This window comes from Peromyscus maniculatus, chromosome 6, assembly GCF_049852395.1.
Source record: "Peromyscus maniculatus bairdii isolate BWxNUB_F1_BW_parent chromosome 6, HU_Pman_BW_mat_3.1, whole genome shotgun sequence".
In the NCBI taxonomy this organism is placed as follows: domain Eukaryota; kingdom Metazoa; phylum Chordata; class Mammalia; order Rodentia; family Cricetidae; genus Peromyscus; species Peromyscus maniculatus.
In genome coordinates, this window is record NC_134857.1 from 33,291,968 (window position 1) to 33,314,813 (window position 22,846).

At 40.7% G+C, this 22,846-nt stretch overlaps 1 long non-coding RNA gene across 2 annotated transcripts in view; it reads left to right on the forward strand.

Annotated features, from left to right (window-relative positions):
* The window catches only part of LOC143273729 (uncharacterized), a 39,861-nt gene extending 18,755 nt beyond the window's left edge, over window positions 1–21,106 (forward strand). Inside the window, exon 3 of one of the 2 annotated variants that reach the window (XR_013051917.1) lies at window positions 21,045–21,106. This is a non-coding gene — a long non-coding RNA (uncharacterized LOC143273729). Of the gene's footprint in view, window positions 1–16,983; window positions 17,173–21,044 lie in introns of those variants that run through there. The other variant, XR_013051916.1, reaches the window with a different exon arrangement.
* Window positions 21,107–22,846: the final 1,740 nt, after the last annotated feature.

The window sequence follows — 22,846 nt, forward strand, 5'->3', positions numbered from 1 at the left end:
GGCTATCCCAAATATCAGTCTCTGCTATTAGTAAAATCACAGTTCAGAAGGAGAGATTGAAGCAATCATCCCAGGCGGGACACGCATTTGCAAATGTCACATCGGAAGTATAACTTTATTATGGAAAAGCAATTTAAGTTCATCACTAATGCCTGACATTTCAGGATGGTTCTTGCCCTGTTTTTACTAATCACACTCAGGGTAGCTCTGTCTTTCACAGCTCCATTTATGATTAGACTGCTGAACTTTACAGAAAGAGTTGCTGGGTGAAGCTCCAGAATTTGATTTTCCGGGTGATCTTTACCAACTCGAGTAGCTTCAGTCTGTCTTCAGCTTTTTCCCTTTATATAAATTTAAGTCATTATTCCAAGCTACCTTTTATGAGAAATCAATGAAGTCATCAACAATGTCAACAAATTCTGGAAAGGTAAGTTGCTAAGGAAACCTATGGTAGGGAATCCACCCATCTATGGTTCAAAAAATGATTAAGAATTATGTACTTGGTGGTCTGGCTTTTACCAAAGACTGCCTAAACCCCACTGACCTAGTTAGGCTTTCTATTGCTGAGACAAAACACCATGACCAAAAGCAATGTGGAGAGGAAAGGTGTTACTTCATCTTAATGGCATCCAGCCCATCATCCAAGGAAGTCAAGGCAGGAACTCAAGGTGGGAACCTGGAAGAAGGAACTGATCAAGAGTCCATGGAGGGGTGCTGCTTACTGGCTTGTTCCTCATGGCTTGCTCAGCCTGCTTCCTTATAGCAAACAGGATCGCTAGCTCAGGAGTAGCACCACCCACAGTGAGCTGGGTTCTGCAACATCAACCATTAAACAAGATAATGCTGTCACAAGCTATCTAGTGGGGGAGGCATTTTCTCAATTGAGGTTCTCTCTTGAAAAATGACTCTAGCTTGTATCAAGTTTGATTATCAAACTAGCCAGCACGCCCAGTATGTGTGAAGCACACTTTCTGTATTTTGCATGTACCTGAGAAGTAAGCATTAACTAAATTAACAAGCATTAACAAAGAGCATATCTTGCCTCACTACCATTCTCCATTCTCACATAAGAATGAAGAACAGGAAATACTTTTCCTTACTATTGTCTCCATCCTGGCTTAGGAACAATGAACAAGAACAACACAAGTATGTACGGACCAGTTATTTGCTCCAGGTATTTTATAAAGATCATCTCACTGATTTCTCACAGCACCTTCATTCTGGAGATAGGATTGTCACATGTTGCATGCTAGAAAGCTGCCCCTTGAAGACTTGTTTAAGCCACACAGATAGAAGATGTGGGAATTGGACAACACAAAGCCCCCAACCACTGTGCTACTCTTGAATATTAGCATGTTGAAGTTGAACAAAGGAGCATGATTGTTTATAAAACATAGACAACAAGCAACAATTTAAGCACTCATCTCCATTTTTATAGATAATTTACATACTCTAAAATATAATCATTCATAGATTGTAGCTGATGTTTTCTCCGGTCTTGCCCAGATCCACGGACCCTGCAACCACTTATAAAATAATCACTCAGAAGCTTATATTCATTAAACTGCTCAGCCATTAGCTCAGGCCTACCACTGACTAGTTCTTACATTTAAACTCAGCTCATTTCTGTTAATCTATATGTCGCCACATGTTCCGTGGCTTTACCTGTTGCCTTTACATGCTGCTCCCTGGACACCAGGCGGGCCTCCCTTCCTCACCATTCCTGTTTCCACAATTGTCTTCTCTGCTTGTCCCACCTATACTTCCTGCCTGGCTATTGGCCAATCAGCATTTTATATAGAGCAATATCTACAACAATAGATTAACCACTTTTTAAAGGTAACAATTTGGTACTACGGATGTGGGTCCATTGGTAGAATGCTTACCCAGCATGAATGGAGCCCTGGGTTTGATACCAAGTACTAGGGGTTTTTTAAGTGAAAATTTGATCAAAGAAGAGATAAATTATGGTTCCCAATTTGGCACAACCTAGAATCACCCGGGGATAGAATCTCAATGAGAGATTGCCCATGTTGAGTCGGCCTATGGGCATGTCTATGGGGGATTGTCTAAATTAAGTTAGTTAATGTAGGAAGACCCAGCCCACTGCAGACAGCACCATTCCTTAAGAAAGGGGTACTGAAGAGTGTAACTGGATACAAACAAACAAGAAAGTAAACATACATACATTCATTTCTCTATGCTCTTAAGTGTGTGACTGGCTATTTGACGTTCCTGCCTGGACTTCCTCACAATGATAAACTGTAACCTTGAATTATGAGCTAATACAGCCCCTACTCCCATAACATGAATTTTGTCAGTGTATTTTATTGAGGCAACAAAAATGAAACTATGACAATTTGTAATGTAGTTAGATCAATTCCTCTGCAGCTTTATGAGTGTCTAACTACACAAGGCTATTCTGATCACCAAAGACACTTACTAAGACATAGCTGTGGTGGTCTTCATTGCTTGTTTGTTTGTTTTTTTGTTTGTGTGATTGGGGTTTTCTCATATTTAACTCCTTTACAAAATTGTTCATCTGACTGGCCAAGCTGACATTGTGAGCTGATTGATGATTCCCATATCAGGGAGTAAATAAAATGAACTCAGATGCTTTTCATTCAAAAAAATTGTTTCAAGATCCCTTGATTGGTTTTATGATTATCTGTCAATAAGACATCCTGGTTTGTTTGGTTTTTTTTTTTTTTTAATTGATGTTTGATCATGAAATCTGGGGCTAGGGTTCTACAGTATCTTGCCAAGCTGTGCAGAAAGACAGAGGCCTTGGTCTGTCCCAGCTCCACCATTCATGTCTACATTGTACCCACACTGGCTATAAATATAGAGTCAATCTAAATGTGACAAACCCTATATACTCTAGTAACACACTGATACACTAAAAATATGTAAAAAGCAAAAAATGGGGTCAGTGTATAGCAAAGAGAGTCATAAGTAATTATAATGGAACTTGTCTGTGTAACATTTATATTAATGTGTAACTTATGACCCCCAAAAACCAGTTACTTGGTAAAATATTACATTAACAATTTATTATAGCTTATGACACGGTAATAGCCTGAAGCTACTACTCTGGAGTCATATCTACTTCTCCTCTTTTGATGTGGTAGCCTTTCACTAATTTAGAAAGAGTCTTCATATACTCCTTAAGTCTTGTATCACTCTCTAGTGTTCCAGGTAGACTCAACTATTCCTTATAGGTTACAAGGCATTTATGATCCTTGTCATTTTATTCTGTCTCTCAGTACCCCTCCTAAAGGAACACTGTACTGCAGATATGGTCAGATTAGCAAAAATATCACTGTCAACTTTAATCTAGATGACTCACTTCCTAACAAAGCAAACTTTCTTAGAGTGAAGCCAGTGTCCCAGGTGTTTGCATCCTAACAAGACTCTCAGAGGTGTTCCTTTGCTAATCCAAATTGTTATTTTTATCCTCCTGAAATATTACACTGCTGAGTTCTACCTACATTTTCAATCTGATGAAATCAGTTTGAATGATGATTCACATCCATCATATTATCTCTCTTTCCCAGGCTCTGTCATCCACAAATTTGATAAGCAAACCTATGTATCTTTTTTTTTCTATGTGTCTTTATATAACTCAAAGTTTAAAAAAATGTATGAGACAAATGTTAAGCAGAGTCTTGTTGGAAAACTTCTAAATAACGATTTCTAAGTGAATGAATGAGTCACTCAGACAAAATTCTTTAAGAATGAATATCAGCTAGCTATATCCATTTCCCTGCTGTATCCATAACCATCCACATGTTTGACACATTATCCTGTATAGTTAATCAAGACATCATTTTCACCTATCTGGTCTTTTAGAATGTTTTGGTTTCTCCATCATTTTAAAATAATTATCCAAAACAACATCCACTATCATAAACACACACACACACACACACACACACACACAAACACACACACACACACACACTAAGATAACACCCTGAAAAATCACAGAATGATCTTCTATGTTCCTCAGTTTTCAACAGCCTGCTAAATTTTTCCAGTTTAGTAACTGTTCTTCTTGCAAAAGTAAGCACAATCAAAATAGTATGAGCGGCCTCAGTTACTCCCTCTCTGTATTTGCATTGCACCATCTGAAACAAGCAGTGTTGTGGGAGAATTGTTCTCACTGCCACTCCACTATGCCAATAAAGTTAAACCTTAAATCAAAGGGTGGAGTCAGCGATTGGCTGACCGGAATTAGTCATAGATATGTTGGAGGACTGAGGAAGTTGGATAGAAAAAGACAGGAATAGATAAGGAGGGACTTGGGGATATTTTGAGAGTTTTTTCAGTCTAGGAAACATGGAGAATAGGTCAGCCTATTTTTCCTCTTCCACTGTTCTTTGAGTTTATCAGGTTTTTATCTCAATTTTTGACTCTTGAGTTTTCATTAATACTAAAACAATTAAGGTAAATGCATTAGAGCAGGGGATTTTTCACTTATTCATTTGATTATGGTAACACTGACTGCAACTCTGTGCTTCATATTTCTCACAGCCCTCGGGAGTTCTGTGATTTGTGTTCACCCTTTTCTCTCCCCTACTGCAATGTAGCAATTTCCTCTGAGTTGAAGTATGTCATGCTGGAGGGAGGCCTGTTAAGAGACCCCTTAAGACTCAGAAAGTACACATCACACAAGTCTCAGTAAGTCCCTGAAACTTAGGAAGACTTAACATTCACAAAACTCCCTCCCTTTCATCAATGGCTGCTATGGAAAGGAGACTCTCTGATCCACCTAGCTGCTTGCAAGTCATGCAGAGTTACAGTTTTCATGACTCTAAACCCAGGCTTGGATGGGCTTTCAGTGACAGAGCAGCCTTTGAGTCATCCATGTTCCTGTAAGTAACCCCTAGTTCATTCTTAAGTATTCCTCCAAAACTCACTGATTGACCATGTTGGACTTCAGTGTTGCTGTTGGTCTACTATAAGATTCCTATCTGTGGTGAGTAGATGCTTGTTCACATCTCCCCAGGAACAGTGTCACACAACACCTAATTGTAATTGTTCTTTAACATCTACACTCACAGAATTGCCAGTACACCACCATTATTTTAATCACTAAGCATTCCCAATTCCATTCCCCAAACCTCCTATCCCTCTTGAGTTCTTTATCTTTGAAAACCACCTTTCTCTTGTCACAAAATTGCCTGGTTGGTAATACGCTTGAGATATTTGTCTTGGTAGGTAATATCATTGTTGAATTGGAAGGTCCAGATCTTTTAAAATAGGAATAACATAAAAGTAATCTCTAAATTATTACAAGTTATTATTAAATATACTCTATATGCATGTAAATCTATACAATGGCTTCAATTAAGAAGGAAAGTTTAAAAAGAGGCATAAATATATGAACATACTAATGTACAAATTAGAACTCACCTCAGGAAAATCATGGTATCTAAATAAACAGCCCAGCATCCATGGAGAAGCCATCAAAATAAATTACATTCAAGGTGAAATGTAATTATATGTCTTTTTGTATAGCGTACCTTGGTAGGCAACAGCAAATGAGATGAGAAAAGCCTCTTGCCTCTAGGAGAGTCCATTCTGACAGGAAATACTGTATAACAATAAGTAAATAAATAAAAGAATTAAAATACCAGATGGGAAGGTGCAGGGAAGAATGTTCTTTTAAGTAAGTCAGTCAGAGAAAGCTCTTTGAGAAAGAAGAATGAGTTCAAAATTGGTGGCTAATAAATACCCAGCTATGTACACACTGAAAAAAGAAATTCAGGAAGAGGGCAATATCCCACAGATCAAAATGAGAGAAAGCTGTCAGTCACAGGAAACCTGCATAGATAAAAATGTAATAGTACAGGGATCCTAAGTATTATGAATATCTGTAGTAAGCCTAAGGAAGGACCAAAGAACATTCTAGAAGACAAAAACGCAAATGTTTCAAAAGTCAGAGAATAATGCCATATCGAAGTTCACAGACACTTCTTTCCAGTTTAAATTAATCTCAGAGTGGCTGGAGAGATGTCACAGCAGTTAAGAACAACAGCTGCTCTTCCAAAGGACCAGGGTTCAATTCCTACCATGCACATAATGGCTTGCAGGCATCTGCAGCTCTAGTCCTGGGTAATATGAAGCCCTCTCCTGGATTTCATGGGCACTGCATGCATGTGGTGCACAGGCATACATACAGGCAAAATATACATAATAAAAATGACCATCCCTAACCTTTTTAAATATTTCATCTACAGTCACTAGCATGCCAACAAATAAGCTCGCACATGACTCCATGCCATCTAACATGTCTCTAACAGCTATGTATTTATTTAATGCTAAGTTGCCACTTTTTACTGATGCTCCTCAGCTCCTGAAAATTGCCATAGTTTAAAAATGTTAAATCCCAAGTGTCAGCAGCCTCCTTTGCCCCACCCCCGACCCCTTCTCAGAAACACCACTCCTCCTTGGAAATCATCTTTCCCTTGTCCCATGTGTTGCTCAGATCCTGGGTGTCTCTTGGGGGTTCTCAAGGCAATATACAGAGAAGGGAGGTGGAAAAAGTACGTAAAGAAAAAATGACATAAAATAGGCCATAGAATTATCATTTTAAAGTAAAAACTCAAGTCCCATGGCTGGACAGATGACTCAACAGTTAGGAATTCTTGCTTTCTTGCACAAGGACCAGAATTTGGTTCCCAGCATCCATGTCATAAGTACCTGTAACTTCAGATCCAGGTGACCCAACACTGTCTTCTGTCTTCTGTGGGCACATACATGAATGTATATACACAGAGAAGCACAGACATACACATAAATAAAAATAAAGCCTTTTTTTAAAAAAAGAACTCAAGGTGGGCATAGAGACTGACACCTGTCATTCCAGCATTTGGGAGAATGGAACAGGAAGATGGCTACAAGTTTGAGGATAGCCTGGGCTACATAGTGAAACTCTGCATGAGAAAAAAGAAACCATGATGAAAGTCAGTCCTCCTCTGAGTGGCTCAAGGAGGCAGAGGGAAAAGATGGCAGAATGGGGTTACAGCAAGGTGAGGTAGAGTTCTACAAGACAGGAAGTGGGAATGCAGGCAGCAGCTACCACAGCACATCAAGGGGGAAAAGCAGAATTCATTTTTAAGAACCTTATAAATTGTAGGAAGGGTAATTTTTGTGTGTGTGGTGTATGCTGTAATTTCTTCCTCCTGCTTCCTTAATGCATCTTCAGGATAGATCTGAACTACTTTCCAGGGTATCATGGGATGGAGTTGAGGATAATGGCCTGCTTTCATTGGGATTTTATATGTGAATGGGCAGTCTATTAATTCATATTTTACAGCCTCAGTTGGACCCTTACCATCTGTTGCTTAAAAACACATCACTGATTCTCCTCTCTGCACAAAAAAAAAAGGATTGTTCCAGATTTTCATTATCACATTCCTAACCCTCCCAGTTCCTAGTCAAGGTCCTTTGCTCACTAGCCCATTAAAATAATAACCCAAGTCACTCACATCCCCACATCTTCTCTTCCCCTTGCTCACATTTCATCATCTGCTCCCTTCTTTCTGTTAGACTGGGGGGGGGGGAGGAAGTACTCCTGTTCCTTTGCCAGCTAAGCCTATTGCCCTCCCTGGCTTAGTAAGGAGAACATATCATCAATTTTCACTAATATCCTTATTATTAATATCTGTATTCTTTATAGCTTGTATGGTAAAGGTCCCCTAAAGGCTCATATATTCAAGTCTTGAGCCCCCATGTGATCCTATGGGATGATGATGATGATGATGAAACTGTAAAGGGTAGAGCCTTGTGAGAGGAAGCTAGTTTACTGGAGCATGACCTCACAGAGGATTCTGGGAGACAGCCTCTCTTCTACCTCTTTTTGCTTTGGCATCCATGAGATGAGCAACTTCTCTTAGCCTATTGGTCCTGTACTACCTCATCACAGGTCCAAGTGGAAGGATGAACTAGCCGTACATTAAAACAATGAACCAAAAAAGCAGTTTCCTCTTTATGAGTTCTCTCTGGTGTTTCCTCACATCACAGTGGTAGCAAGCTAACCACACACCCTTCTATCTCTATTATAACCTCATCTTTCCCTTGTTCCAGTGTCTCAGCCTCTCAGTTCTGCTTCTGGGAACAGTGTAACAAAGATTCACATTCCTGTTATGGTATCTCATAGCAGCACTCCAACAATATGTAGGTCCACGATCCAAATACTTTTTCTCAGTTTCTAGTCCCAAAGACACAAAAAAAAAATGTCTCTGAGAACACTAATATCCATTATATTTGATAGTGTCTCATTCTTATGTAAAGATTTTTTGAATTGCTAACCATTTATCACCTTTTTCCAACTACTTACCAAATGCCATGGATCCTACTTCTGAAATGATGTTCAACCCTTACCTTTCCCTAAGGTGATCCACACTCCAGCCCATCTTCAGTGCTTCTCTGGATATTAAGAGATTCATCGCAGTATCCTTATTGAACTTCTTGGCTCTATTTCAGCACTTTCCAATTCTCTTTTCTCAGAGCTATTGCTTCTAAAACTCTAATTGGATCATGTCATTGTCAAGCTCAAACACCTCCAGTGACTTTTCATCACCTAACAACTAAAGTACAAATCTCCAGCCCAGCATGTAAAAACCTCAAGGATGTGACACCAATGTCCTTTCCCATCTTTTCATCTCCATCTCTCTCTCTCTCTCTCTCTCTCTCTCTCTCTCTCTCTCTCTCTCTCTCCCTCCCTCCCTCTCTCTCTCCTCTATATCCAAATAGGAGCTCCTACAGATCAGCATATATTAGTTGTACAACACAATGGATTTCAATTGTGATGTGTTCATACATGCATATAATGAACATATATATGATCACCATACCCCACACATGCATTGTTTTTTTATTCTTACCCCCTCTGTCTCCTTCTATTCGTCTCCTTTCTCCTCTAAAACGGTCCTTCTTCTACTTTAATGTTTTTTTTTTCAACCTAAAGTCTTTAAATTCAAGGAAATTGGTAGTATTAGTCTTTTTAAGTCTGGACTATTTTGTTTAACATGATGATTTCTGGTTACATGCATGTTCATGCAAATGACATAGTTGCATTTTCTTTATAGCTGAATGATACACAGTGTGTTTCTGTACTACATTTTTTTTTTAACCATTGATCATTGATGGACTCCCAAGCTGTTTCCATACCTTGGTCATTGTGAATAAGATAACAATAAACATAGGTATGAAAGTATTTGTATGTTCTGCTAACTTAGATCCCACGGGTATATATGGAGTGGCCTAATTGGATTACATGGTAATTCTATTTTTAGTTTCTTTGAAAAACTCCACACCAATTGATTGCCACGGTAACCAGATCAGTTTGCATTGCCACTAACAAGATTCTTTGTTCCTACATACTTGCCAGCTTTCACTTGTTTTCCTGATGGCAGCCATTGTAACTGTTGTGGGATGGACCCTTGGTATAAATTTATTGCATCTTCTGGATGGCTAAGGCTGCTGGACAGTTTTCTGTGTTCATTGGCCACTTGCACCTGACCTTCCCTTTGAGGAGGCACTCAGGCTTTCCAGCCTTTGTTCATTCTTCCTAGACACAGAAATGGAATTACCTCTCAGCTATGACTCAATCCAGATCTCACATGAACCACACCACCTGCCTTGTGAAGCCCGACTCGGGCCACTCATGGAATCGGGTATTCCCTTTTACTCCAGTGCTCTCATCTGTCTCCAAAACTCAGCTCCATACTGTGTGAAACCGGCACTCTTACAGTGGTACCTTCCTCCAGATCATGAGCATTTGAAAGATATTGACTATTTCTACCCACGTTTGACTTCTTCCTAAATATATAATTTGTAGTATGTACCTTTTATTGAAGAAATATTTGTTCTCTAGAGTAAGTAGAATAGACTTGATGAGATAACTGATATTGCCAACTTGATGAGACCTAGCATTCATCATGGTCTCTCCCTCTGATATTCATTACATTACAGTGTTTTTCAGTTCTCTGGATGCCAATAAAACTGTAAACTCATGTGTAACTCACGACATCTGACAATGCCCATTTGGGATTATGGTCTTGTCTGAGATGCCTTCTGGCAGGCAAGTCTCTGTGTCTGTGAGGGAGTTTCTAGATTAGGTCAGTTGAGGTTGGGGAAGCGTGAGGTGAGAAGCACCATTCCACAGGACTAAGTTAAAAGGAGAAAGCAGACTGAGAAGCAGCACTCATTTCTCTCTCTGCAAACTGACTGGGAGATAATGAGACAAGCTCCCTCAAGCTCCTGTCACGTGACTGGCCTGCCATGATGGACTATACCCTTGAACTATGAGCCAAAAGTAAATCCTTTCTGCCCTAAGTTGCTTTGGTCAAGTGTTTTGCTACAGCAGTGCTAAGGTAACTAATAAAAATCGGTATGAGCACAGCAGTCACAGTATCACACTGTGTGTCGATGGCTTTCACTGCATATGGAAGGATTACAGTTGCAATGCTGGAGCATATTTTTGAGTTTTGTTTCAAACGTGAAGAGAAATGGAGCGAAGAAGCATCTTATTCATAAACATCTCTTTTAGAACCACCTGTTTAATACTAATCATAGCAACAGCCATTGATTGAATATAATTGACTATATTCAGACACTCATTTGCAGATCTCTATTCATTGCACCATTTGCTCTCCTAAGGAAATCTGTTCAGTAAATACTAGCTTACGCCTATTTCGAATAAGAGAAACTGAGTCTCAAAGAAATGGTCCTCCCCAGTGCCGTACAGCAAAGTAGAATTGCCAGTCATCAAAAAAGAAATTTGTGTGATGTTGGAGAAGCTGTATTCTGCCAAGTTTGTCTCACCATGGCCTTCCTAACTGCCTGATATAGAGAACTACAAAGACCAAGCAACTGCCTCATCAGACTGAATCGGGAGGAGAGGACAGGCTGTGTCAGAGTGCACCAAGAGAATGCTGCATATTAATTGGAAATGTGGAGAAAAGCACAGGAGGAATTACAGAACCAGGAGGGTAGCAGCACAAAAGAATCTTTGTAAATGGCAGATCCATGGTTTGGAATACTCGGCATGCTAAAACCTAACTCAACCTATCAGGTGTCCTTTGCCTGTGGCCAAGCCCGCCATCCCTTATTGAGATATACATAAAACGTTGACCTAAAAATGACACTAGTAGGACTTATTATGTTCATTTTCATAGTTTTATCTTCATATAAAAATAATGTATTGAGTTAGGGACAGATGAAGCTCTTAAAGTAATGACCACATTTCTAATTTTGTTTCCACTTCTATTTGAAAAAGTTTCTATTCTCCACAGAAGATATTTCTTCAGAGTAAATCTTGAGACCACAAAGAGAGAAGGAAGAAATGTCTAGGGGTGAGTGTTTACACACAGAGACATTTGCCTCGCCTTAACTGAGCTTGAATTCCCATTCTAACTGGACCAGTTCATGGTGTGAAAACCAAAAAGTTCACTTTTGTTTCTCATAGCCTAGGAGCCCTTTCTCCAAGTTGATGGCAATTAATTTCTGCCTCTCCTTTAAGTTTTCTCTTCAAACCTTTATCTCTTTCCTCTAAAATGTCTTCACCATAACTCAGTGTGAGTGTGTTGGGGAGGGGGGTCAAGAAAGAAAAACACCTCTGAATGTTTAGCTAGATGCCAAATATGTCTACCCCAAGGGAACAACCAAGTTTCTTCATCTTCATTTTCTCCTTTATGGTCTTATGTGTCTCATTAGATCATACGTCCTCAGGGAGAATTCATGCTTTTAGTATCTATTCAGCAAGCAGCATATTGCAATGGCCAAAAAGATGCTTATCTTTAGAAAAATGCAATGACGTAAAGCTACAATCATCACCGAGGAGAATTGACCTATTTCTTTTTAAATTATCTGCAGTTTTCATGTCAAAAAGAGATAAAAGTGTTTTATTCAAAAATATTAACCTCTAGAAAATCTCCTAGGAATGAGCCTTGGCTGAGAATTGGAAATGGAATTCGACCTAATTCTTTTCTCTAACAGAGTCTATGCAATTGATCCAGCTGCTTTGCTGCTTTCTATCTGTTTCCTTGCTCATGAAACACATATTCCAGCCCCTTTCAGTCTCCCTCTAGGAATTTCTGGGGCTGGCAAGATGACGCCTTGATTAAAAGCACTTGCTAATCTTGCAATTAGGTTCCCAGCACCCAGGTTAGGCGGCTCCCAAGAAGACACCTAAGAGACAAGACCCACCTGTGAACTCATCAAGGCTGTAGAAATATGTAAGGAAATAACAGAGAACTGCACTACCTGAACACTCACCAGGCAAAGAAAACCATAGACCACTAACAAACCACAATGTATAGTACTTTGAATGCTTTTTTTAATTTACTTTTCAAAGAAATCATTACACAATAATAGACGTTGATCTGGTCTCCACTTTTGATTTTTTTCCACCAGATCATGTTAAATTCAAGAAATGGTGAATACAGGGAAAATCATCATAAAATGGCCAGGGCAACTTTGAATTGTTTCAGGCAAAGTCAGCCCAGTCAGGGCAGAAACACACATTCATGACAGCATTTGCCTGATCAGTCATTACTCTGGAGAAGGGGGAGGGGTGGGTCATGGGGATCCTTGGTAAATCTAGGGGCACAGAGCTACCTCAGGTGGGGCTGGGACCAGCTACCTGACCTGCCTTTTTGTGAGCAGGAGCGGTTGATTATCTCACCTTCTGGCATTTCTCCCTTATTTTGCCCTGAGTCACCATTTCCAAACTTCAGTCTGATAGGCATTTATCTTCCATAAACCTCTCATTGCCTCGAACACACAAATCAGAATGAGGCTTGGTCGCTGCCATCCACCCAGCATGGTTCCTGAATGTCCACTTCCCTGTGCCCACCCAACAGAGAACTAGTCACCTTTCCCCAATACTCAGGTTCTCTCATCTCTGGAATGTTGTCCAACCTTCCCCGGCATCACCCCTCTCCAAGGATTCATAGGCAGTTCAGTGTTGCCAAGAAAGTGAAAGACATTTTTCTTCGATGGTTTCATTTATGCATCCACAAGTAGATGCTCACCATCTTCCCCCTAAGTAGCCTTAGTTAAGTCCTTGGTTCACAAAGCTAGAGTCCAGGGGAGTTGTTTCTTTGTCCTGTCTTTGGTGCCCTATCTGGAGTGAGTAAACGTTTGTTCACCTTCCTAGAAACAATTCACACAACAGGACTACGAAAGTCACACAACCCAACGGGGGCCTCCGTGTTTCCAAGTCCTCTTAGACATCAAGCTTTAGTAGCTACAGTGTGAGGCTAACCACACTAACAACAGTGTGATAACATCCTCACAGCAACCCTGGAAGCAGCACTGGATCCAAGAAGACCCACACCTTCCTCGGGCTCTCCTTATGAAATCACCTAATCACGGAGGGGGGGGGAGGGAGCGTCTCAAAGAAGATCACACTCCCAAACGGGCATTGTTATATGCTAGGAGTTGCAGTTTGCCTACCAGTTTTATTGCTACCCAGAGAACTGAAAAGCACTGTAACATGAGGGAAAAAGGAGGGAGGGACCATGACGAATGTTTGCTGGCCCTGCTACTGCAGCTTTCTGGGGTAAGCTACCACTGCTTCTTCTCATTCTTTTGTCTTTTGAGATAGACTCTCGGTGCGCACACAGGCTGACTGCGGACGTGCAGCCCTCCTGTCCAGCCTCCCATGGGCTGGGCTGACAAGTGTGTAACAGCACTCCTGGCTCTTCAAACTTCCTGTGGAAAGAAACTCAGATGTCTGTGTCATTTCTAACCTGAAATGCAACCGACCCAGTGCTCCAAACCCACCTTGAACTAAACTCAGTTGAACAGGTTTCCAGTGTTTTGTTTTGTTGCTTGTTTATTTCCAAAAAGGAAGAGCTTATTTGGGCTCATAGTTCAAGGACACAGCCCAACCTGATGGGGAAGTCATGGTGAACTTCAATCGGCTGATCACACATTGCACCCTCTGTCAGGAAGCAGAGAGCAATGAATATGGTGTCTGCTTCCTTTCTCCTTTTTATGGAGTCTGGGACCTCAGTCCCTGGGATGCTGCCACATACATTTACATAGCATCTCAATTACGCTTGCCTAGAAAATCCATTAAAGACTCACCAGAGGTTTGTTTCCTGGCTGTCTCTAGATTCTGTCAAGGTGGTAATTTGAATAATCATATGTAACAATGATCATCTTCCACCCCTGCAGGTTGCCATTCCATTGGCTGACGATCATCTTCCACCCCTGTAAATTGCCATTCTATTGGCTGACGATCATCTTCCACCCCTGTAAATTGCAACTCCATTGGCTAATGGTCATCTCCCACCCTGCAGGTTGCCATTCCATGGGCTTCACAATGAGACAGATAGGTAGCAGAGCAGTTACTTTTGACACTGGATAAGAATTCTTTTTATTAATTAACTTTTTTCCAGCCTGATCAGTTTATCTTTCCTTCTTCCTCTCTTCCCAGTCCCTCCCCCAAAACCTCCCCTCTTCCCCACCCCCATCTACTTCTCCTCCATTCACTTCAGAAAAGGGCAGGCCTCCCATGTATATCAGTCAGCCATGTTGTGATAAGACTAGACACCTTCTCTCCTATTAAGGCTGGATGAGCAACCCAGTAGGAGGGAAGGCTCCCAAGAGCAGGTAACAGAGTCAGAGACAGCCCTGCTACCTCTGTTAGGAGTCCCACAAATAGAATAAGCTACACAGCTTTGCTGTCCTATAAGCATAAATAGCTTATGTTTAAATGTATTAAATATTTTTATACTTAATTTAATATGTTAAATATGTTTCAAAATGTTAAATAACTCATTTTCATCAGTTAAGTATGAGGTAGAGAATGGATCAGAAAACAGACTTCCAGGTGAATATTTCTACTACTATACTACACTAGCCCCCATCCCTTTCAGAAAAGGGAAATTTAAATTGAGTACTTTTTTCTCTACCCATTATTACATCTCTCACTATTACTCCTAAACTCCTCTCTGCTCCAGCTTGGCTGGGCAGCATTTAACGATGCTTATTAAAGCCCAAGCAGCCTGTGTTCAACAAAAACATTAAATGCACAGTTTTTAAAAGGAGAAAAAAAACATGGCATTGAGTATTGTCTTACTTTCAGAAGATAATTTTGTATGCATGTAGAACTTGCTATGGACTAGGGAATAATTCCATTTTATGACCCTCATATTCAGTTGTTAATTACTTTTTCGTTGTCCTCAATATATTTCTATTGCATCAATGGGAAACTATAGCAGTCCTCTAGTGACAAAAATTATCCATATCAATTGTTGTGAATATTAATTAAAAGCTTTGTGTCTTCATGGAAAACCATCTACATCCTACTTCAAAGACATTTCATTGCAGCACTATAAAAAAAATATCACTTCAGTTAAAATTTTCAGTACATTCCAATCAATAAGATTATAGGTTCTTTTGTTGTTCTTCTTCAATTTCTGGAAAGACAAACATTTTTTAAATGAAGTCATTGATCTACCACACTTTGTCTGTAAAAAGAACCTATTTCAAAAGAAAATAAATGTGTCATATCTGACTGAGGGAAAACAATATCACAAAAAGAAAGCCAGTTAGTTATTGCAGCCTTTTAATGAGTGAACTGAAGTTGAGAGAATCAATCAGCCATGTTTGCTGTGTGCTCAGCTCACAGAAGTGGAGCACAGAGGGGAGGGACAGGGTTCTCAAAGTCTTACCCTGAGAGTTTAGAGTCTGGTGTCTGCACATGTGTTGACGTATGTAACGTGTGCACTCATGTGGGATCATATTCAGTAGAGCACTAAGATGTGTGAGGAGACCAATCCGTACCTACACTGACAGTATTCTTCTCATTTCCTGATTTTTTGAGAGCATGACTGGCCATTCAAGAAAATGAAATGAGCTTCACTGAAGGCCACTTGTACCTGGATACTATGTAGAACCCTCCTTCTTAATCTCGATTGTGCTACCTCCTAGGATCAATGCAATTATATCTAAAAGAGCAAAATGTGCCCAAGATTTATCAGAGCAAAATTTAAGTCATTTATGCTGTTTTTAATATCTATTTTTGATTCTATGTATGTAGAGGTGGAATATGCACTCATGAGTATGGGTGCCTACAAAAGCTAAAAAAGAGCATCAGGTCCCCAGGAACTGAAGTCACAGGAAGTTGTGAGCCATCCACCCTAGTCAGGTGGTGGGAGCTGAACTCTCATCCTCTGCAAGACCCGCAACACTCCTAACCATTGAGCCATCTCTCTAGCTACAAGGAATTTTATTTTAAATGTGTGATATAATTTTTCTTTACCAGAAAGAGGATCTTGTTTCAAACACAGTTAACAATGTGGTTATTTTTCACAAATAGCTCGTGGAAGGTTTGACTTTTAAAAAGTCAAGAGAAATGAGTCAACCATGACTGATGTACAGCGGTGACTCTTCCATGTAAATTACACACACATTGACTGTGTCACAGAGCCATTCCTCCTTCCTCAATGGTGTCACCATTCCCTTGGAATTCTAATCTCCAAGTCACTGGTGCTAATTTGAGCTTTATCCAAGTCTCATTTGTAACCCTTGTTTTCTTCCCCCACAGGATCAGGCCACGGTACAGATGAGCTCTCCTTTCCCTCAGCTTATCACATCCCATCTTATGGTTTGAAAATGAACTGCTCCCCAGAGGCTCATGTTTCCAGTGCCTATGCAGGGCTATCTGGGAAGCTTAAGAGATATTACTAGTTGGAGGAAATGGGTTACTGGTGGAGGGTCATTGGAGCCATCTCATCCCTGCTTCCATGTTCTACCAGTCATCAATTCATTCTCTCTCTCTCTCTCTCTCTCTCTCTCTCTCTCTCTCTCTCTCTCTCTCTCTCTTGTTTCTCTCTGTCTGTCTATGTATCTATTTATCTGTCTCCTTGTTTACCAAAGAGAGAGAGAGAGAGAGCCTCTCTATTACACCTGTGTCTCCATGGTTCAAAGCTTACTCCTCTTAACTTATCCTTTCAGGTATTTTTGTCATAGATACAAGGAAAGCAACAAATGGATTCTATTTATCAGGAAGAGGACTGTACGGAAAATTGGAGCAGTCAAAAGGAATTACGTCACAAGCAGAAAAAAAGAATTTCTAAAATTAATTTTACCTTTTGATTGTTAACACACTGCTTATCCAAAAATACAAATGTTGTCTAGATTGTGGAGACGTGGGGGCTTTTGTCAGTTAAGGCTAGGTTGTAAAATTCACAGTAAAACCAGTATGAAAAACAGCTTTGTAGCTCAAGATGTGAAATGCAGACTCACATACAACCTGGCAATTCCACTCTCAGGAATATACCCAAGGGAAATAAAAGCATATGTCCTGCTACGGAAAAATTATTTTGACAGTTGTTAAAATAGCAAGGCAGACTTTTTCCGGACTGTTTTGAAAGGTGTCAGGACTGCAATAGGCAAGAGAGGAGAGTCTCAGCTCCCCACAAAGCAAGGACACTGGTGTACAAACCGTAAGCTGAGTGCGGAGCAGACAAGACTCAGATATCACAGGATTCTCACTATACAACTTAGCAGGGTCCTTACTAGAGGCATATCTGAGGCCTTCCATATCAAAATCCGAGAATGAGGGACTCAATGAGCCTCCAGAGTGGAAACATGCCTGCTAAGCCAATTTGATGGGAATTTTTCTCCCATTCAGCTCTCCAGGCCTGGCAAGAATGTTGCCATGGTCAAGGCTTCACTGAGAAGAGGACTTGAAAGAATTTTACTAAATTCGGTCAATGAAAGAGTCATTGCTAGTCTACACAAAACCCTGTACATGATGGTGTCTTGCAAATTTCCCCATAACCACCAAAAGAGAGCAGCAATAAATGCCCATCCACTGAGGAATAAGCAGGAAAATGTATGCTGGGCTGTTCTTCTGAATACAAAGGATGAAGTACTGATACATGCTGAGTAGGCAAATATTGGTGAAATTATTAAGGCCACTCCACATAGTTAAAAGGAGATTTATTTAATGGCATAACTTACAAATGAAGGAATAGGTAGGTTAAGGGTTCTGGGAAAGACGCAGCAGTAGTCCAGCAATGTTCTCTGGAGAACTCTCCTCCGTCCACCTCTGGCGTCCGGGCTCCCAGCAGCAAGAGAGCGCAGCAGGCCCTATCTCAGGTCTTCATGCCCTCCCTTGGCCCCACCTTGTGGGCATGATAGTTACCAAAACCTCAATGGGTGTTGGAACTTCCAGGCCAAAGCTGAAATGGCTACCTACTACAGGCAAACCTTTAAAACATGATGCTAAGTGAAAGAAGCCATCATGAATGATCACAGGGTGTGTGTTCGGCTTATTTGAGATGTAAAGATAGGCAAGTCCTGGGAGACAGAAACTAAATTAGTGGTCACCAGAGGAAGGGGAAGAGGGCAGGGACTGGGTGGTAATAGTACACAGTTTCTATTGAGACTGGAGAAAATGCAATAGAATTGGATGGTGATAATGACTGTCCAACAATATAAATGCTAGAAACTGGATGGAGTGCTTTAATGGGGCAGATTTCATAGTTTTCAAAATCACCAGGTATTTTCATAAGTGAGGTTCTAGGCACACATTAATTTTCTAAATCTTTTTCTCTCTCTCTCTTTTTTTTTCTCTCTTAGTAGTGGGGTAGGGGATGATTGCTCTCATTTACTTATGCAAAGAAAGTGCACTTTCTTTGGTTCCTGCTCTACTTCATTCCCAGGCAGGCCTCTCCCTCCCTCTCCAGTCACACACACACACACACACACACACACACACACACACACACATACCTTAAAGACAGCAAGTATTTCTGTTAGATGGAACTTTAAATTGTAAGGTTTTTTGTTTTTGTTTTGTTTTCTTTTTTATTTTATTTTTCAAGACAAGGTTTCTCTGTGTAATAGTCCTGCTTGTCCTGGAACCTGCTTTGTCGACCAGGCTGGCTTAGAACTCACAGAGATTCACCTGCCTCTGCCTCCCAAGTGCTGGGATTAAAAGTATGTGCTACTGCTGCCCAGCTGTAAGTTTTTTAACACAACAAAATTCCACATTAAATATATGCTCTATTTTCAACATATGTATCTCCAACAAGATTATCTCAACTGTTTTTCAAAAACCCTCCAACAGGAAAGATAAAAGAATAATCACAAAATAGCTTCAAGGGTGCTCTAATAATTATAATAATAAGTATCACCAAACAAACGCATTGATCATTCATTCAAAGAGGAATGATTACACTGTTATATCTGTGTGATTACATCAGTTGCCTAAGCTATGCCCTTTTATTTTGAAGCCATATCATGATAAATAATATAATCCAGGAAAAATATAGATATATACATATCAAATGAATCATGCTATATGGATATTCCATTTTAAAAACTTAGGGGCAGCTGGCATGATGGTTCAAGAAAGGTATTTGCCACCAACCCTGATATAGCCTGAGTTCAGTTCCTAGGACTCACATGGTGAAAAGACAGAACCAACTCCCAAAAGTTGTTCCCTGATCTTCACACTCGTGCCTGTATTCACACACACACACACACACACACACACACACACACACACACACACACTAAACAAATAAATAGATGTAATTTTATATTTAAAAATTAGCTGGGAGCGGGGTGTAGCTCAGTATGTAGAGTGTTTGCCTAGCATACACAACCCTCTGGATTCGAACCTAAGTGCCACACAAACTGGACATAGTGGCCGTGCCCATCATTATCCCAGCCTTGAGAAGGTGGAGGCAGGAGAATCAGAAGTTCAAGCCCATCCTTTGCTACTTAGTGAGTTTAATTCCAGCCTGTGATACATGAGACTCTGTCTAAAACAAAATAGACTTAGCTAGCTGCATAGAGTCGCAATGCTTTCCGTGAAATCACAATGATTCCATGAGTCTCACTGAAACATCCACACACCATCTGCTGTGCTCACCTACTCACAACCCCTCACTGGAGCCCTCATGCTCACTTGGTATCATGAAGATTTCAGAGAGGGTAGGACTGCACAGCAGAGGTCACAAAGACGATAGGGTGAAAAGACATGGCGCTGGGGATAGCCACAGACGTAGCAGTAGGGAAAAGTCACATGGAGAAGCTGCCTGCCAATCATTCCCTGGCTTTACTGAACAAAGAACAACTGCACATTGAGTCAAACAATCTGGGAACGTGCCAATCCAGAGCTCAGGATTGCATTCTTCTACAGTTTAACAGAAAACTGTATCAACGATGACTTAGCTAAACAGCTCCAGGAGTGCCCAATCCAAAGGCAGACACAGAACCTCAATGACGTCACCAGGGAATAAGCTCTCCTGTCTTCCCACTCCACCTCTCTATGTAGATCTTTGTTCACATGCACATTGCCTCAAGTCTACAAGATAGCTGCACCCTCCTCAGATATTCATCTAAGTTCACTAAGGACCAGACCAGCAAACATAAACAAAGGATGAATGAAGAAAATATGTGAATATTTCCTTGAAATCTCCTTGATCAAAACCATCAAATGTAATGGTTGATGTAAACTAAGATAGGATGTTCAATTTGAAAATAATAATAATAATAATAATAATAATAATAATAATAATAATAATAATAATGTCTTCAAGGTAATAAGGTTAGAATGGATACTGGGTAGGCAATTAAAGTTAAGGTTCATGGATACTTCCTCAATGACTTACAGGCTTTCTCTACAACCTGTATGTGCACACATGGATTAGAAATATATGCATGTATGCACAGGCATGTGAGAGCCAGAGGACAAGATCAAATGCTATTCCTCAGGCACAGTCTATCTGTTGGTTTTTGTTTTCTTTTAGCTTTTTGTTTTTGCTTTTGTTTTTGTTTTTGTTTTTACAAGATCTGTCACTGGCTTGCAGGAGTCCAAGAAGGGCAGACAGGCAGGCCTTGAATGCCAGGGTTTCTTCTGTCTCTGTCTCCCCAAGACTGGGATTACATGTGTGGACCATCATACCTGGCCTTTCCCGAGTTCTCAGCATTAAACTGGAGCCCTTTGCAGACTCAACTATTTTCCAAGTCCTTTAAAACCTTTAATTTTCAATTTTCAGACCGAGTATAACTTATGGATAACATTCAAATACCGAGCTAGATGCCGCTCTCCTCATCAGGTGAGTCAGAACCAATTTGCCATTTTCATTGCCTCTGCCTAAATCTCTATTTGTGATGAACTGATGCCAGAGACCATTATTTTAATTGTCACAGACAAATAAGAAAAGGAGAAAAAAGCAAGGGAAGGGGTGCTAGTGCATAAAGGACATGCTGGGACAAAGTGACAACCAAACTACACCCCACACTGTTGGGGGAAGCAGAAATACTGAGCTGTGAATCCATCAGACAAGGCTGTGCCTCTGGCCGTCTCCTGAAGCGCTTGCTTCCAGACAGGGAGAGAGAAGTGCTTGTGAGAGTGTCCTTCTTGTGTATGGAGTCAAAGCAGTGGATAGGGCCCTGGGTTCAGAGAAGGGTTAGCCCTGTGATTTAAATTTATTTGGTTTTTGTTTGTTTGTTTGCAACAAGATCTCATATAGCCAGGCTGGCCTTGAACTTGCTCAATAGCCAAGTCTTGGATTTAACCTGAAATTTCTGATCCTCCTGCCTCCGCTTCCCCTGCACCACTATGCCCAGTTTCTGTGGTGCTGGGGATGAAGCCAGGGGCTCCACGCATGTGAGGCAATCACACTACTGACTTAGGAACTTAGCTACAGTCCCAGCCCTCGGGCCAGATAGTTTAGGTGTTTTTGTTAACAAAAACGCATGTTGCTACTTGCAGCAAAATGAAAACCCCAGCAGATATAACATAAAAAGAAAACCGGAAGCATGTGCATTGCTGTGACCAGCTAGCCTCCGCTGCTTTTTGCTATGTCTCGTGGTGGCTGAAAAACAGCTCTCACTGAAACTATCAACCAGAGTAATTAAAAAAAAAAAAAATCACCGATGTTAAAGTCACTGTGGAACCAGCTGAGAAATTTGATGAGCTTCCATCTCGCAATCCAAGAAGGGTGGCATTGTGTAGCCTGCTGAGCCCTTGCCCAGTTTCAAAGCATCTTTCCACTCGATGATAAACAGACTGGCACAGGATTCTGTGCCAAGCATGCATCACTGTGACCAAGATACCCATGGAATCAAGCTAGCCCTGCTATCCTGCCTAGACTACTAAACAATCGTGTGACAATGGATGGTTATGGGGTCTCCAAAAGAATAACGTGTCTAACTTAAAACCTCGGGAACAGTTTCCCTTTATTCTCTTACTCTGAAGAAAGCAATTCTTTGAATGCTCTGTAGCTTCCTGGAGCAGCCTGGGCCGATTTGAGTACTCTGCTTTTCTAGTTAAAGCCCCTAAAAATGAAAGACACTATTATAGAGAGAACTAGCCACCAGCAGCGGAATCATGATGAGTCCTGGGTTTCAAAATGAACTTGTAATGGCCAAGTTTTCCAACCAAGGGCCATCTACTTAATGATCCCCGACTCGTGTTCAAAATCTCCCCAAGCCAGCAAGACTCTTCTTTCTATTCGAATCATGTCTTAATCTTTCTTTGGACAAATGTTCTGGAGTTGTGGCCCACAAGTCCTTCACGCTGTACAGTGCTATCTCACCCTTCCTTACCACCCCCCAGTCTTCTGCTGGATAAGATAAGCAATGCCTCTTAAGCCCTCCTCTTTCAACAAAGCCTCACGCTAACAGTGTGAATGAAAGATTTCAGCCTTCACGCAGCTTATATCATTTCATTTTTTAAGGTGTTTTTTTTGAGGGTGTGTGTGTGTGTGTGTGTGTGTGTGTGTGTGTGTGTGTGTGTGTGTGTGTAAGACATGTGCAGGTGATGGCGGGTGCTGGAAGAGGTTATCAGTTCCCC